The sequence below is a fragment of the Oncorhynchus mykiss genome, chromosome 15 (assembly GCF_057628025.1).
Source record: "Oncorhynchus mykiss isolate SJ-2025 chromosome 15, ASM5762802v1, whole genome shotgun sequence".
In the NCBI taxonomy this organism is placed as follows: domain Eukaryota; kingdom Metazoa; phylum Chordata; class Actinopteri; order Salmoniformes; family Salmonidae; genus Oncorhynchus; species Oncorhynchus mykiss.
This window is the reverse complement of record NC_143036.1, coordinates 5,230,275-5,244,062: the sequence shown is the minus strand read 5'-3', so window position 1 is coordinate 5,244,062 and position 13,788 is coordinate 5,230,275.

The following is a 13,788-nucleotide window of genomic DNA, read 5'->3' as shown; positions in this document are numbered from 1 at the left end:
GGGGCCTACAGTTAGTTAAGACAGTCCTAGAGGTGTTCTAGTGGGGCCTACCGTTAGTTAAGACAGTCCTAGAGGTGTTATAGTGGGGCCTACAGTTAGTTAAGACAGTCCTAGAGGTGTTCTAGTGGGGCCTACAGTTAAGACAGTCCTAGAGGTGTTCTAGTGGGGCCTACAATTAGTTAAGACAGTCCTAGAGGTGTTCTAGTGGGGCCTACAGTTAAGACAGTCCTAGAGGTGTTCTAGTGGGGCCTACAGTTATTTAAGACAGTCCTAGAGGTGTTCTAGTGGGTCCTACAGTTAGTTAAGACAGTCCTAGAGGTGTTCTAGTGGGGCCTACAGTTAAGACAGTCCTAGAGGTGTTCTAGTGGGGCCTACAGTTAAGACAGTCCTAGAGGTGTTCTAGTGGGGCCTACAGTTAGTTAAGACAGTCCTATAGGTGTTCTAGTGGGGCCTACAGTTAAGACAGTCCGAGAGTTGTTCTAGTGGGGCCTACAGTTAGTTAAGACAGTCCTAGAGGTGTTCTAGTGGGGCCTACAGTTAAGACAGTCCTAGAGGTGTTCCAGTAGGGCCTAGAGTTAAGACAGTCCTAGAGGTGTTCTAGTGGGGCCTACAGTTACGACAGTCCTAGAGGTGTTCTGGTAGGGCCTACAGTTAGTTAAGAAAGTCCTAGAGGTGTTCTAGTGGGGCCTACAGTTAGTTAAGACAGTCCTAGAGGTGTTCTATTGGGGCCTACAGTTAAGACAGTCCTAGAGGTGTTCTAGTGGGGCCTACATTTAAGACAGTCCTAGAGGTGTTCTAGTGGGGCCTTACAGTTAAGACAGTCCTAGAGGTGTTCTAGTGGGGCCTACAGTTAGTTAAGACAGTCCTAGAGGTGTTCTAGTGGGGCCTACCGTTAGTTAAGACAGTCCTAGAGGTGTTATAGTGGGGCCTACAGTTAGTTAAGACAGTCCTAGAGGTGTTCTAGTGGGGCCTACAGTTAAGACAGTCCTAGAGGTGTTCTAGTGGGGCCTACAATTAGTTAAGACAGTCCTAGAGGTGTTCTAGTGGGGCCTACAGTTAAGACAGTCCTAGAGGTGTTCTAGTGGGGCCTACAGTTATTTAAGACAGTCCTAGAGGTGTTCTAGTGGGTCCTACAGTTAGTTAAGACAGTCCTAGAGGTGTTCTAGTGGGGCCTACAGTTAAGACAGTCCTAGAGGTGTTCTAGTGGGGCCTACAGTTAAGACAGTCCTAGAGGTGTTCTAGTGGGGCCTACAGTTAGTTAAGACAGTCCTATAGGTGTTCTAGTGGGGCCTACAGTTAAGACAGTCCGAGAGTTGTTCTAGTGGGGCCTACAGTTAGTTAAGACAGTCCTAGAGGTGTTCTAGTGGGGCCTACAGTTAAGACAGTCCTAGAGGTGTTCCAGTAGGGCCTAGAGTTAAGACAGTCCTAGAGGTGTTCTAGTGGGGCCTACAGTTACGACAGTCCTAGAGGTGTTCTGGTAGGGCCTACAGTTAGTTAAGAAAGTCCTAGAGGTGTTCTAGTGGGGCCTACAGTTAGTTAAGACAGTCCTAGAGGTGTTCTATTGGGGCCTACAGTTAAGACAGTCCTAGAGGTGTTCTAGTGGGGCCTACATTTAAGACAGTCCTAGAGGTGTTCTAGTGGGGCCTTACAGTTAAGACAGTCCTAGAGGTGTTCTAGTGGGGCCTACAGTTAGTTAAGACAGTCCTAGAGGTGTTCTAGTGGGGCCTACCGTTAGTTAAGACAGTCCTAGAGGTGTTATAGTGGGGCCTACAGTTAGTTAAGACAGTCCTAGAGGTGTTCTAGTGGGGCCTACAGTTAAGACAGTCCTAGAGGTGTTCTAGTGGGGCCTACAATTAGTTAAGACAGTCCTAGAGGTGTTCTAGTGGGGCCTACAGTTAAGACAGTCCTAGAGGTGTTCTAGTGGGGCCTACAGTTAGTTAAGACAGTTCTAGAGGTGTTCTAGTGGGGCCTACAGTTAGTTAAGACAGTCCTAGAGGTGTTCTAGTGGGGCCTACAGTTAGTTAAGACAGTCCTAGAGGTGTTCTATTGGGGCCTACAGTTAAGACAGTCCTAGAGGTGTTCTAGTGGGGCCTACAGTTAAGACAGTCCTAGAGGTGTTCTAGATGTTCTACAGTTAAGACAGTTCTAGAGGTGTTCTAGTGGGGCCTACAGTTAGTTAAGACAGTCCTAGAGGTGTTCTAGTGGGGCCTACCGTTAGTTAAGACAGTCCTAGAGGTGTTCTAGTGGGGCCTACAGTTAGTTAAGACAGTCCTAGAGGTGTTCTAGTGGGTCCTACAGTTAAGACAGTCCTAGAGGTGTTCTAGTGGGGCCTACAGTTAGTTAAGACAGTCCTAGAGGTGTTCTAGTGGGGCCTACAGTTAGTTAAGACAGTCCTAGAGGTGTTCTAGAGGGGCCTACAGTTAGTTAAGACAGTCCTAGAGGTGTTCTAGTGGGGCCTACAGTTAAGACAGTCCTAGAGGTGTTCCAGTGGGGCCTATAGTTAAGACAGTCATAGAGGTGTTCTAGTGGGGCCTACAGTTATGACAGTCCTAGAGGTGTTCTAGTGGGGCCTCCAGTTAGTTAAGACAGTTCTAGAGGTGTTCCAGTAGGGCCTAGAGTTAAGACAGTCCTAGAGGTGTTCTAGTGGGGCCTACAGTTACGACAGTCCTAGAGGTGTTCTGGTAAGGCCTACAGTTAGTTAAGAAAGTCCTAGAGGTGTTCTAGTGGGGCCTACAGTTAGTTAAGACAGTCCTAGAGGTGTTCTATTGGGGCCTACAGTTAAGACAGTCCTAGAGGTGTTCTAGTGGGGCCTACATTTAAGACAGTCCTAGAGGTGTTCTAGTGCGGCCTACAGTTAAGACAGTCCTAGAGGTGTTCTAGTGGGGCCTACAGTTAAGACAGTCCTAGAGGTGTTCTAGTGGGGCCTACAGTTAGTTAAGACAGTCCTAGAGGTGTTCTAGTGGGGCCTACCGTTAGTTAAGACAGTCCTAGAGGTGTTATAGTGGGGCCTACAGTTAGTTAAGACAGTCCTAGAGGTGTTCTAGTGGGGCCTACAGTTAAGACAGTCCTAGAGGTGTTCTAGTGGGGCCTACAATTAGTTAAGACAGTCCTAGAGGTGTTCTAGTGGGGCCTACAGTTAAGACAGTCCTAGAGGTGTTCTAGTGGGGCCTACAGTTAAGACAGTCCTAGAGGTGTTCTAGTGGGGCCTACAGTTAGTTAAGACAGTTCTAGAGGTGTTCTAGTGGGGCCTACAGTTAGTTAAGACAGTCCTAGAGGTGTTCTAGTGGGGCCTACAGTTAAGACAGTCCTAGAGGTGTTCTAGTGGGGCCTACAGTTAGTTAAGACAGTTCTAGAGGTGTTCTAGTGGGGCCTACAGTTAGTTAAGACAGTCCTAGAGGTGTTCTATTGGGGCCTACAGTTAAGACAGTCCTAGAGGTGTTCTAGTGGGGCCTACAGTTAAGACAGTCCTAGAGGTGTCCTAGATGTTCTACAGTTAAGACAGTTCTAGAGGTGTTCTAGTGGGGCCTACAGTTAGTTAAGACAGTCCTAGAGGTGTTCTAGTGGGGCCTACCGTTAGTTAAGACAGTCCTAGAGGTGTTCTAGTGGGGCCTACAGTTAAGACAGTCCTAGAGGTGTTCCAGTGGGGCCTATAGTTATGACAGTCCTAGAGGTGTTCTAGTGGGGCCTCCAGTTAGTTAAGACAGTTCTAGGGTTGTTCTAGTGGGGCCTACAGTTAAGACAGTCCTAGAGGTGTTCTAGTTGGGCCTACAGTTAGTTAAGACACAGTTCTAGAGGTGTTCTAGTGGGGCCTACAGTTAGTTAAGACAGTCCTAGAGGTGTTCTAGTGGGGCCTATAGTTAGTTTAGAGAGTCCTAGAGGTGTTCTAGTAGGGCCTACAGTTAGTTAAGACAGTCCTAGAGGTGTTCTAGTGGGGCCTACAGTTAGTTAAGACAGTCCTAGAGGTGTTCTAGTGGGGCCTACAGTTAAGACAGTCCTAGAGGTGTTCTAGTGGGGCCTACAGTTAGTTAAGAAAGTCCTAGAGGTGTTCTAGTGGGGCCTACAGTTAGGACAGTCCTAGAGGTGTACTAGTGGGGCCTACAGTTAGGACAGTCCTAGAGGTGTACTAGTGGGGCCTACAGTTAAGATAGTCCTAGAGGTGTTCTAGTGGGGCCTACAGTTAGTTTAGAGAGTCCTAGAGGTGTTCTAGTAGGGCCTACAGTTAGTTAAGACAGTCCTAGAGGTGTTCTAGTGGGGCCTACAGTTAGTTAAGACAGTCCTAGAGGTGTTCTAGTGGGGCCTACAGTTAAGACAGTCCTAGAGGTGTTCTAGTGGGGCCTACAGTTAGTTAAGAAAGTCCTAGAGGTGTTCTAGTGGGGCCTACAGTTAGGACAGTCCTAGAGGTGTACTAGTGGGGCCTACAGTTAGGACAGTCCTAGAGGTGTTCCAGTAGGGCCTACAGTTAGTTAAGACAGTCCTAGAGGTGTTCTAGTGGGGCCTACAGTTAGGACAGTCCTAGAGGTGTTCTAGTGGAGCCTACAGTTAGTTAAGACAGTCCTAGAGGTGTTCTAGTGGGGCCTACAGTTAAAACAGTCCTAGAGGTGTTCTAGTGGGGCCTACAGTTAAGACAGTCCTAGAGGTGTTCTAGTGGGGCCTACAGTTAAGACAGTTCTAGAGGTGTTCTAGTGGGGCCTACAGTTAAGACAGTTCTAGAGGTGTTCTAGTGGGGCCTACAGTTAGTTAAGACAGTCCTAGAGGTGTTCTAGTGGGGCCTACAGTTAGTTAAGACAGTCATAGAGGTGTTCTAGTGGGGCCTACAGTTAGTTAAGACAGTCCTAGAGGTGTTCTAGTGGGGCCTACAGTTAAGACAGTCCTAGAGGTGTTCTAGTGGGGCCTACAGTTAAGACAGTCCTAGAGGTGTTCTGGTAGGGCCTACAGTTAGTTAAGACAGTCCTAGAGGTGTTCTAGTGGGGCCTACAGTTAGTTAAGACAGTCCTAGAGGTGTTCTAGTGGGGCCTACAGTTAAGACAGTCCTAGAGGTGTTCTAGTGGGGCCTACAGTTAAGACAGTCCTAGAGGTGTTGTAGTGGCGCCTATGTAGATAATTTGGAGTTCCATTTGGGGCAGAAAAATATTAGTGTATCTCAGAAAAAAAAAACATTAGTATTCCTTCTACTGTCAGATGACCAATACATATGATCATGTTTTATCAAGCCATTCTAGCTGCTCATTAACACCAGTAAATGAGTAGATGACAGTTATTTTTGATTTCTCTAACGGGTGGTTTGTCTCTAGTATCGTAATTGATTCATCATATTCTCAAGCGTCATCCTGATATCATTACTGTAACTGTTTTGGTCTGTCCGTTTCCAGTTAGTTTTTTATCCTGATCATTTAAAACTTCTCTGTTCGTATTGCTGTAGTGTCTTGGACTGGGCGTAATTGTTTATATTTCTGTAGTGTCTTGGACATGATTGAGTTTTAAAACTAAATGATTTCAGTCAGACTTCAATACCCTAAGCTTAACTTCAACTTTCTCTGCTTGTTTTCGCAGAATGATAATACCAGCTATGTTGCCTTTCATTCTAATTGACATGCTAGAATATAATATATTCTATATATATATAGCTTTGGCATGGAGCTTGGCTGAGTGTAAAATATAAACTTGTGTTGAGTTTGAGAAAACGACATAGATGCTGAACGCTACAGAGACGAGGAGGAGGTGGTTCTCATAGTTTAAAGCAGGGTAGAAGGACTACCCCCTATCATAGAAAACACGGAAGTTCAAGGCTGACAGCGGTACGCAGGCATTATTTACAGAAAACAGGATCACTCGTCATAGTGAATTGAAAAATGTCAATATTTTTGGTTAGTCTTCATGTAAATAAAAATGTAAACAAATCTTAGACCAATATGGTACCAATAATTGCTTCCAATACACCAGATGTCCTTGAACCGATTGTTTTAAAGCCGCCCACAGACGAAGAAAAGGATCATTTTGTTGCTCATGAGAGCCTGCAGTACCCCGGTCGGCCTTCATCTTGAGTTACTCAATGAGAAGGGGCAGCACTGAGCTAGCCTGCATCGTCACTTCCCAGAGTGGCTCAAACTGCGCATGTTGTCTCCACGAGACGCCATCTTAACCAACTTCAGGGTGCTATTGAGTCTTCAGATAGGAATGAATGGTGTCAAGTGATCGATGGCTTTGCCCGTTCATATATACAGTCATTTGTTTAAAAAGAGAGAGGTGGAAAGTGCAATACAGCGCTCTGCCATCTATGCAGGCCAAGAATTGTGTTACTTTATTTTCTGTCCAATTGGATGTATAAGTATACAGGCAGACACTAGTACAACACATTTTTCAGAAGATATTTCATCTACAAGGCCCGAGGGGGTGTGGTATACGGCCATTATATCACAAACCCCCAAGGTGCCTTATTTCTATTATAAACTGGTTACCAACGTAATTAGAGCAGTGAAAACAACTGTTTGTTCATACCCGTAGTATACGGTCTGATATACCACAGAAGTCAGCCAATCAGCATTCAGGGCCCAGTTTATAAATCTGAATATATAATGGGAGCTATATTTTTAATCTACACTGAGCATACCAAACATTAGAAACACCTTCCTAATATTGAGTTGTACACCCCCAACTTGTGTCAAGTTGGCTGGATGTCCTTTGGGTGGTGGACCATTCCTGATACACAGGGGAAACTGTCAAGCATGAAAAACCCAGCAGCGTTTCAGTTCTTGACACACTCAAAGCAGTGCCCCTGGTCACCTACGACCCCCGACGCCCCTATCTCCGCCCCCATCTCCGCCCCCGTCTCCCCAGTTCAGTAGGTACTTACTGTAAATCTTTCGTCTTGCCCATTCACCCTCTGAATGGCAAACATACACAATCCATGTCTCCATTGTCTCAAGATGTAAAAATCCATCTTTAATCCATCTACACTGAATGAAGTGGATTTAACAGGTGACATGAATAAGAGATCATGGTTTTCACCTGGTCAGTCTGTTAAAGAAAGAGCAGGTGTTCTTAATGTTTTGTGCACTCAGTGTATCGCGGAGAAATGCCTTTATTATATAATGATATAACATTGTTATCATGACCAATGCACCATTATCAAAATATAAACTGAGAAATGAAAATGTTTACTTTCAAATACTGGTGTGGCTGACAATGTGTTGTCAGTCATCCTACAATGTGTTGTCAGTCATCCTGCAATGTGTTGTCAGTCATCCTGCAATGTGCTGTCAGTCATCCTGCAATGTGTTGTCAGTCATCCTGCAATGTGTTGTCAGTCATCCTACAATGTGTTGTCAGTCATCCTGCAATGTGTTGTCAGTCATCCTACAATGTGTTGTCAGTCATCCTACAATGTGTTGTCAGTCATCCTGCAATGTGTTGTCAGTCATCCTGCAATGTGTTGTCAGTCATCCTGCAATGTGTTGTCAGTCATCCTGCAATGTGTTGTCAGTCATCCTACAATGTGTTTTCGGTCATCCTACAATGTGTTTTCGGTCATCCTACAATGTGTTGTCGGTCATCCTACAATGTGTTGTCAGTCATCCTACAATGTGTTGTCCGTCATCCTACAATGTGTTGTCAGTCATCCTACAATGTGTTGTCAGTCATCCTGCAGTGTGTTGTCAGTCATCCTACAATGTGTTGTCAGTCATCCTACAATGTGTTGTCGGTCATCCTACAATGTGTTGTCGGTCATCCTACAATGTGTTGTCAGTCATCCTGCAATGTATTGTCAGTCATCCTACAATGTGTTGTCAGTCATCCTACAATGTGCTGTCAGTCATCCTACAATGTGTTGTCGGTCATCCTGCAATGTGTTGTCGGTCATCCTACAATGTGTTGTCGGTCATCCTACAATGTGTTGTCAGTCATCCTGCAATGTATTGTCAGTCATCCTACAATGTGTTGTCAGTCATCCTACAATGTGCTGTCAGTCATCCTACAATGTGTTGTCGGTCATCCTACAATGTGTTGTCGGTCATCCTACAATGTGTTGTCAGTCATCCTGCAATGTGTTGTCGGTCATCCTACAATGTGTTGTCAGTCATCCTGCAATGTGTTGTCGGTCATCCTACAATGTGTTGTCGGTCATCCTACAATGTGTTTTCGGTCATCCTACAATGTGTTTTCGGTCATCCTACAATGTGTTGTCAGTCATCCTACAATGTGTTGTCAGTCATCCTGCAATGTGTTGTCAGTCATCCTGCAATGTGTTGTCAGTCATCCTGCAATGTGTTGTCAGTCATCCTACAATGTGTTGTCAGTCATCCTACAATGTGTTTTCGGTCATCCTACAATGTGTTGTCAGTCATCCTACAATGTGTTGTCAGTCATCCTGCAATGTGTTGTCAGTCATCCTACAATGTGTTTTCGGTCATCCTACAATGTGTTGTCAGTCATCCTACAATGTGTTGTCAGTCATCCTACAATGTGCTGTCAGTCATCCTACAATGTGTTGTCGGTCATCCTACAATGTGTTGTCGGTCATCCTACAATGTGTTGTCAGTCATCCTGCAATGTGTTGTCGGTCATCCTACAATGTGTTGTCAGTCATCCTGCAATGTGTTGTCGGTCATCCTACAATGTGTTGTCGGTCATCCTACAATGTGTTGTCAGTCATCCTACAATGTGTTGTCAGTCATCCTACAATGTGTTGTCAGTCATCCTACAATGTGTTGTCGGTCATCCTACAATGTGTTGTCAGTCATCCTACAATGTGTTGTCAGTCATCCTACAATGTGTTGTCAGTCATCCTACAATGTGTTGTCGGTCATCCTACAATGTGTTGTCAGTCATCCTACAATGTGTTGTCGGTCATCCTACAATGTGTTGTCAGTCATCCTACAATGTGTTGTCAGTCATCCTACAATGTGTTGTCAGTCATCCTACAATGTGTTGTCAGTCATCCTGCAATGTGTTGTCAGTCATCCTACAATGTGTTGTCAGTCATCCTACAATGTGTTGTCAGTCATCCTACAATGTGTTGTCAGTCATCCTGCAATGTGTTGTCAGTCATCCTACAATGTGTTGTCAGTCATCCTACAATGTGTTGTCAGTCATCCTACAATGTGTTGTCAGTCATCCTACAATGTGTTGTCAGTCATCCTACAATGTGTTGTCAGTCATCCTACAATGTGTTGTCAGTCATCCTACAATGTGTTGTCAGTCATCCTACAATGTGTTGTCAGTCATCCTACAATGTGTTGTCAGTCATCCTACAATGTGTTGTCAGTCATCCTACAATGTGTTGTCAGTCATCCTACAATGTGTTGTCAGTCATCCTACAATGTGTTGTCAGTCATCCTACAATGTGTTGTCAGTCATCCTACAATGTGTTGTCAGTCATCCTGCAATGTGTTGTCAGTCATCCTACAATGTGTTGTCAGTCATCCTACAATGTGTTGTCAGTCATCCTACAATGTGTTGTCAGTCATCCTACAATGTGTTGTCAGTCATCCTACAATGTGTTGTCAGTCATCCTACAATGTGTTGTCGGTCATCCTGCAATGTGTTGTCAGTCATCCTACAATGTGTTGTCAGTCATCCTGCAATGTGTTGTCAGTCATCCTACAATGTGTTGTCAGTCATCCTACAATGTGTTGTCAGTCATCCTACAATGTGTTGTCAGTCATCCTACAATGTGTTGTCAGTCATCCTACAATGTGTTGTCAGTCATCCTACAATGTGTTGTCAGTCATCCTACAATGTGTTGTCAGTCATCCTACAATGTGTTGTCAGTCATCCTACAATGTGTTGTCAGTCATCCTACAATGTGTTGTCAGTCATCCTGCAATGTGTTGTCAGTCATCCTACAATGTGTTGTCAGTCATCCTACAATGTGTTGTCAGTCATCCTACAATGTGTTGTCAGTCATCCTACAATGTGTTGTCAGTCATCCTACAATGTGTTGTCAGTCATCCTACAATGTGTTGTCAGTCATCCTACAATGTGTTGTCGGTCATCCTACAATGTGCTGTCAGTCATCCTACAATGTGTTGTCGGTCATCCTACAATGTGTTGTCAGTCATCCTGCAATGTGTTGTCAGTCATCCTGCAGTGTGTTGTCAGTCATCCTACAATGTGTTGTCAGTCATCCTGCAGTGTGTTGTCAGTCATCCTACAATGTGTTGTCAGTCATCCTACAATGTGTTGTCAGTCATCCTACAATGTGTTGTCAGTCATCCTACAATGTGTTGTCGGTCATCCTACAATGTGTTGTCAGTCATCCTACAATGTGTTGTCAGTCATCCTACAATGTGTTGTCAGTCATCCTACAATGTGTTGTCAGTCATCCTACAATGTGTTGTCAGTCATCCTACAATGTGTTGTCAGTCATCCTACAATGTGTTGTCAATCAAGCTACAATGTGTTGTCAGTCATCCTACAATGTGTTGTCAGTCATCCTACAATGTGTTGTCAGTCATCCTACAATGTGTTGTCAGTCATCCTACAATGTGTTGTCAGTCATCCTACAATGTGTTGTCAATCAAGCTACAATGTGTTGTCAGTCATCCTACAATGTGTTGTCAGTCATCCTACAATGTGTTGTCAGTCATCCTACAATGTGTTGTCAGTCATCCTACAATGTGTTGTCAGTCATCCTACAATGTGTTGTCAGTCATCCTACAATGTGTTGTCAGTCATCCTACAATGTGTTGTCAGTCATCCTACAATGTGTTGTCAGTCATCCTACAATGTGTTGTCAGTCATCCTACAATGCCAGAAGTCGATGGGAGAAAAATAACCTCTAAACAATTATGGGAATATAAATGAGAATATCTTAAATGTTATTTATTTATTTCCATGGCAACTGGTAACATGTAAAGCTATTTTATGTTTTGTTGTGAATTAATGTAGAGAATAATTATATATTTTTTTCTAAACCAAAACCAAACAAGCACAACCAACGATTTAATGCCATAACGGTGACTTTTCATAAAGATGTTGTTTATGAGAAGGTGTTTAAACATTAGGCTTTGTTCATATTATAGAAGTGTACAGAAAATGATGACTTTTATAGAGTTAAAACATCAGGTCTTTAAGTAATAGATACAATACTATTGAGTTCTCAGGATTTCTATCTATCAACTCTCTTATGTTTCGATTGGCCCTCTGGTTTTCATCAACAGGTATAATGTCAGCTAGTACAGAACTTTATAAAAGATGTTTTCAAACCCACATTGATGTCTTGGCTACTAGGGATACACCCTCGACGCCCCCTATCTCCGCCCCCGTCTCCGCCCCCATCAAACTCCAGTGGAACAGAGGGGAAGACAAACACAGATGGGTGTCCCCTGTGTTTCAGCTGTTTTATCATTCAGTTGGCTTATAGCTGAGAGGGAGAGGGAGAGGGAGAAGGAGAGGGAGAGGGAGAGGGAGAGGGAGAGGGAGAGGGAGAGGGAGTTAGACAGATACAGAGAGAGAGAGAGACAGTTAGACAGATACAGAGAGAGAGAGACAGTTAGACAGATACAGAGAGACAGACAGACAGACAGATACTGAGAGAGAGACAGTTAGACAGATACAGAGAGAGAGAGACAGTTAGACAGATACAGAGAGACAGACAGACAGATACTGAGAGAGAGACAGTTAGACAGGTACAAAGAGAGGGAGACAGTTAGACAGAAACAGAGAGAGAGAGACAGTTAGACAGATACAGAGAGAGAGCGACAGAGAGACAGATACAGAGAGAGCGACCGTTAGACAGATACAGAGAGAGAGAGACAGACAGATACAGAGAGAGACAGTAAGACAGATACAGAGAGAGAGAGAGACAGTTAGACAGATACAGAGAGAGAGAGACAGTTAGACAGATACAGAGAGAGAGAGACATTTAGACAGATACAGAGAGAGAGAGACAGTTAGACAGATACAGAGAGAGAGAGACAGTTAGACATATACAGAGAGAGAGACAGACAGACAGATAGAGAGAGAGAGAGAGAGAGAGAGAGACAGTTAGACAGATATATAGAGAGACAGACAGTTAGACAGATACAGAGAGAGAGAGACAGTTAGACAGATACAGAGAGAGAGACAGTTAGACAGATACAGAGAGAGAGAGACAGTTAGACAGATACAGAGAGAGAGACAGACAGACAGATAGACAGATACAGAGAGAGAGACAGACAGACAGATAGAGAGAGAGAGAGAGAGACAGTTAGACATATATATAGAGAGAGAGACAGTTAGACAGATACAGAGAGAGAGAGACAGTTAGACAGATACAGAGAGAGAGAGACAGTTAGACAGATATAGAGAGAGAGACAGTTAAACAGATACAGAGAGAGAGAGACAGTTAGACAGATACAGAGAGAGAGAGACAGTTAGACAGATACAGAGAGAGAGAGACAGTTAGACAGATACAGAGAGAGAGAGACAGTTAGACAGATACAGAGAGAGAGAGACAGTTAGACAGATACAGAGAGAGTACAGACAGACAGACAGACAGACATCAATGAGAGTCTAACGGACCATCAGAATGGCACGCGGAATTTGACCCCGGACAGGAAGAGATGTGAATGGATCGCTCTGATTGGCTCCTACTGAAGCCAAGTCAATGAAAAGTCAGTATTGTAGATCACTGGAAGGAGTGATGGGTTGGATCCCCGTGACATGCTTACAGGAAGACTGGTCCATTGATAAATGGTTAGGATAGGTTAGGGAGCCAGTTTTGGGATGCAGGGAAGGACACTAGTCTTTGGACTAAAATATAACCTGTTTCTAGGTGAGAGCAGTCCGTCCTTGTGTAAAGGGAGCGAGAGCAGTTCCCTCGCTTAGTGCCACATATGAACAATGGCTATCGATGTACACAGACAAGGGAATGTCCCAATGATAGACTGGCTAAAAGACAAACAGAACACACAGGAACACATGTTCTCATATCGCAAGATGGTGTGCCTATCCACCCCGACAAGAAGTGAAATTATCGTTCGAGATCCACACAACATTGTGTGATGTGTGTTCTGTCTCCAATCTCCAGACTCCCCCCCCCCCCCCAATTGATATTTTGACTTATTTGGGTTTTATTTAAATTTTTCTGTCCAAGATTCATCTGTTAAATGTGAAAGGTCATGCAATGTGCCCATGTTTTCTCTCAAAGTGATTCCGCATGGAAAAGCTTTTTCTTGGTATTTGTGTTCAGTAATCATAAGTGTAGAGTAATCATTCATCAGTAGCGAAGCAGGGCAACGGAGTTGAATCAGCTATCTAGAACCAAGTGTTTCTTAAGGATTGTGTACTGCAGTGTTTCCCAACTCCAGTCCTCCAGTACCCCCAACAGCCCAACTCTGGTCCTCCAGTACCCCCAACAGCCCAACTCTGGTCCTCCAGTACCCCCCAACAGCCCAACTCTGGTCCTCCAGTACCCCCATCAGCCCAACTCTGGTCCTCCAGTACCTCCAACAGCCCAACTCTGGTCCTCCAGTACCCCCAACAGCCCAACTCTGGTCCTCCAGTACCCCCAACAGGAGTTGGGACTGGAGTTGGGCTGATGGGGGTACTGGAGGACTGGAGTTGGGCTGATGGGGGTACTGGAGGACTGGAGTTGGGAAAACACTGCTGTTCAGTATAGATGCATACTGAAATAGCACCCTATTCCCTATGTAGTGCACTACTTTTGGCCAGAGCCCTGTGTAGGGAATAGAGAGCCATTTAGCACCAAAGTCTGTCTGTGTGTGTGTGTGCGTGTGTGTGTGTGCGTGCGTGCGTGCGTGCGTGCGTGCGTGCGTGCGTGTGTATGCTGAATTTAACTCTATGAGC